At 41.0% G+C, this 4,670-nt stretch overlaps 1 long non-coding RNA gene across 1 annotated transcript; it reads left to right on the forward strand.

The window, feature by feature from the left end:
- The first annotated feature begins 740 nt into the window (after positions 1–740).
- On the forward strand, positions 741–4,272 carry LOC149976082 (uncharacterized). Its single transcript, XR_016488143.1, has 2 exons — positions 741–1,124; positions 2,577–4,272. It is a non-coding gene; the product is annotated as an uncharacterized LOC149976082 (long non-coding RNA).
- Positions 4,273–4,670: the final 398 nt, after the last annotated feature.

Below are 4,670 nucleotides of genomic sequence, written 5' to 3' on the forward strand. Positions count from 1 at the left end.
CACTCACCAACACAGTGGTGAATAGGGCATGACAACACCTCTTCCATCTCAGGAGGCTGAAAAGATTTGGCACCGGCCTTCAGATCCTCAAAGTTATATCACTGCACCATTTAGATCATCTTCACTGGCTGCATCACCGCTTGGTATGGCAACTGCTTAGCATCCAACCACAAGGTGCGTAAAGTGCGTACGGCCCAGTACATCCCTAGGACATCTATACCAGGCTGGGTCAAAAGAAGGCCCTAAAAATTGTCAGACTCGAGCCACACAACTCATCGACTGTTACAGCACGGCAAGCAGTACCGATGCACCAAGTTCGGGACTTAGAGGACACTGAACAGCCCCCCCCCCCAAGCCATAAGACTAAATAGTTTGTCTGGATAGCTATTGGTTAACTATGTAACTATCTGCATTGACCCTTTTTGCACTAACTCAATTGACTCATAACGTACGCTGCTGTTACTGTTTTTTTTTATTTTATTTTTTTTTATTTTTATCGAAATGCCTTTTTTTGGAGGGGGGCAGACATGCCTTTTTGAACATGTGAACTTTCATGTGCCTTAATATCAAACTTTTATGCCATCTGTAAATACGAATAAAATTGTTCAATTATGAGCCTACTTGGTTTAGCCAAAGAAAAAGGGAGGAACCTTCCCACTAGCCATGATTGGCTAAGATAATGAGTGGGCTGGACATTCTGAGAGATGAGTTTCAGATTGGTCTGCAGTGTAGCATCTTGTGTCTATAAACTGAGCTGCTCGTTATGCGTAGATAACCCTTTCTACTGCAGTTTTTTTTTTTCTAAGAATATAACTTATAGCAAATATGTTGCTATCGCTTACAATAACATTGCTGCCCTGAATTTCAGGCGCCATTCGACAAAGGTTAGTGGGAAAAAGTTGTGGAGGACGATCTCTGATGAAAAACATTTTAATTGAAGAAGACATTGTCTTCTGATGCCATTGATAGGGAAGAAACGGAAATCAACAGTGTTGTCATGGAAGAAGTTGACCGAGTTTTGAAATCAGTGGAATGTCTGTACAAACTAAATGAAAACAACACAGGATGTCTTATTTAATGAAAGGGGTTGCAGTCTGCTGTGAAGCTTTCATCCATGTATATGGGTAAGAGTCTAGCTACAGATTCAGATATTATACGTTTCTAATTTTGTCTATATTTTAATTTCAAGTTTAAGCTTGCTGTTAGCTAGCTAGCTGAAGTTCGATGGCTGGCTTGCTAACTAACATTGAACCTATTTGGTTAACTTTAGCTAGCTTTCACAATCTGTTTGTATTGCTAGTACTCTATGGATTGGGATTATAGTTCCTTGTTTAGCTAGCTAACTGATTTACTTGCTAGCTAACAATAACTTACGTGTATGAACTGTGTAACGTTAGGGATGTTTTCTCAGAATGCCATTTCGCATTGCTAGTTATAGCCTAACGTTAGCTAGCTAACTAGCAACATTGAACCTATTTGGTTAACTTTAGCTAGCTATGCCAATCGGTTTCTATGCTAGTACTCTATGGATTGGGATTATGGTTAATTGTTTAGCTGGCTAGGTAGCAACATGTCTAAACAAAATACCCCAAGTTAAAGCTAGCTGTTAGCTAGCTAGCTGACATTAGATGGCTGGCTTGCTAGCTAACATTACGTGTATGAACTGTGTGTAGTGATTTCTCAGAATGGCATTTCGCATCTATTTTATAATAATGCTAAAATATTTGTACCTGGAATTAGTCTTTCAGCAACAGTAGAACACACCTGACTCTCCTCCACCAGTCGCACAAGGTGAATGGTCTAATGCCTCCCATCAAAAAGAGAGCTGGCCCAAGCAAGCACAGGTTACACCTGAAGCATGAGGACTTGCAGCGTGTGGTGAACTTTATCAACAACTACGCAGAGGATCATGCAATAGTATTAACAGGACGACACCCGTTACACAAACACTTTGGTGGCAAGCTACTGCCATCCCATGTGGCAAAAGCAGCAGTGTGGCGTATCAGCTAGTGTTGTCCCTGATTCCTTGTAATGTAAAGCATAAACATGTTTTGATTATTTAATTGACATCCACATGATTGGCACTACTTTTATTGATCTCACATTGTTTCGGTATTTTCCTGATGTACGTGTAGTCGGGCTGTCTTCCTTCAGGAATCTGTGGCGAAAATTGCTGCGCCACAGCTCAAGCACTAAGCCCAGGACAGACCTGTGCTGGCAGTGCCAGGGGAACAACTGGCAGATCTGAAGACCTGATCATATGCCAGAAGCTGTTAAGTCAGCCAAGCTGAAGAAGCAAGAGCAGCATCTCCTGCTTGTTCAGTGAGCGATCTGTCTACCAGAAGATGGTTGCTGACTGCAAGACCACCTGTCAAGACTTGCAGTTGTCTCTGGGTTTGCTCAACAACTAAGCAACATTTCCTCCTTTATACTGATTTAAGGACATAGATGGATAGATAGACACAAAAAAAAGTAAATATATGGGAGGCAGGCAAATACCTTTCCCTGAGCTGTGTAAAGACAGACTGACTGAGATAATTAATTGTAATTTCTTAATGTTCTTTTGTTGTTTGCAGGTGCACTATCCTTCTGACCCTATGCAGCCAGGTCCCATCTACTTTTAACTCCTCGGAAGTGTGGCTTGTTTGGTGTCTGCTGTGAAGGAATACCACAACAAGTCGACTACTTGATTGATGAAGGCATGTCATACAGAAAAGGCAGCAGCGCAGTCATCATGTGAAGGACAGCACTTTGACAAGGGTCAACATCCCACTGCTGGTTGGACTGGATGATGGTACGGTGCTGGTGGAAAGCTATGGCTGGCAACAACACCTGACTCTGTACTTCAGACCGCTGCCACAGATCAAGCAGTACCAGCACTTCAGGTGAAAATCATTTTCATTGCATTGTACGAGATTATTCATATCTAAACTTGGGAGGTGAATTTTTTGTTGTTGTTATTTCCTATAGTGCCTCTATTCAATTGACTCTATCCTAACATACGTTGCTGCTACTATTTTTTTTTCTCCTGCTGCTCAGCCACTTTACCCCTGATTGTATGCATACCTCATCTATCACTGATATCGTTACTGCTCTTGTACATACTGTATATTTTATTTATGTTGACATGATCTATTTCTGGTATTGCTACTATGCAAGTAACCATTTGTCTGTACTGTTTACACCTTCTGTAGAGACCCACCCAATTAGCAAGATGTGGCCAGTGGTGTAAAACTACTTTAAAGTACTACTAAAGTATTTTACTTGACTATTTATATTATTCACAACTCCCGGTCGCGGCCGGTTACGACAGAGCCTGGGCGCGAACCCAGGACTCTGATGGCACAGCTGGCGCTGCAGTACAGCGCCCTTAACCACTGCGCCACCCGGGAGGCCGATACTTAAGTATTTTTAAAACCAAATACTTTTACTCAAGTAGTATTTTACTGGATGATGTTTACTTGAGTCCTTTTCTATTAAGGTATCTTTACTTTTACTCAAGTATCACAATGTAGTACCTATGCCACCACTGGATGTGGCTGGGGCTATAGCATTTCTTTCACATGGCCCATCAATTTAGACAAGTGTGTCTGGGTAAGCTTCATCTAATATTTTTATCTGGACACTTTCTGTTTATGTGGAATTTGTCCTTATTATAAGCTACTACTTTTACCACTTTTAGTTTTAATCTTTACTACACTACTCACTGTTTAGCACATGACCTCACATGTGAATCCTTAAAGATATGGGTGGGGTTGGCTTAAGAGGATGTGAACAATGCTGAATGGTTGTAGACAAAGGAGAGCTCTCCAGTAGGTACCAAAACATTCAAAGGCCATTTTCTCAAAAGTGAGTTTACAAGTTCATCAACTTTAAAAGCAAAATTACTTTCCAATTGTTCCTCAAATGCAGTGTATGATATACCATTTTGTTGCTCTGAGTCTCTACTTTTATACAATGTAAAAAACACAATTTCTAATTTTGCTACATAAGGCTGATTTGAGTCGGTCAGTGACAGCTAGCAAGAGGCACATCATTCACGCACAACAGAGTGAGAGAGAGAGCAATGACGTGGTGCACATATGTCACCCGTTTCAGGAAGCTAGGCGTATGTTGCAAGTCACTAGTTTACAGGAGAGACATTTGAACGTCTTTATTATATATATTTTTTTGTACGTGTTTTCGTGCAGACATTTGTTCTGTGTGAACTTTCATGTGCCTTAATAACAAACTTGTATTCCATCTGTAAATACGAATAAAATTGTAAAATTACGAGCCTAGTTGGTTTAGCCATGGAAAAAGTCAGGAACCTTCCCGCTAGCCATGATTGGCTGAGATGATGGATGGCCTGGACATGCTGGGAGAGGAGTTTGGATTGGTCTGCCATTTAGCATGCTTCTGTTTATAATGTGAGCTGCTCCATATGTGTTGATAATCCTTTCTACTGTGGCTTTTTTGAATGATATAACGTTAGCCATCGATAACTAGAAAGGTTTCGCTACCTTTCTCAACATTGATGCCCACAATTTAACAGGCGCTATCGACAGATCAGTTGGAAAAGGTGGTGATGGGCTACTTTCTGCACACGCCACAGTCATTGTGAACTGGAGTGACTTGACAACGCTGGCCAAACAAGATTTAGCTACAAACAAAATTGAGTTAAATGGTTC

This window comes from Oncorhynchus mykiss, chromosome 17 (genome assembly GCF_057628025.1).
Source record: "Oncorhynchus mykiss isolate SJ-2025 chromosome 17, ASM5762802v1, whole genome shotgun sequence".
Classification (NCBI taxonomy): domain Eukaryota; kingdom Metazoa; phylum Chordata; class Actinopteri; order Salmoniformes; family Salmonidae; genus Oncorhynchus; species Oncorhynchus mykiss.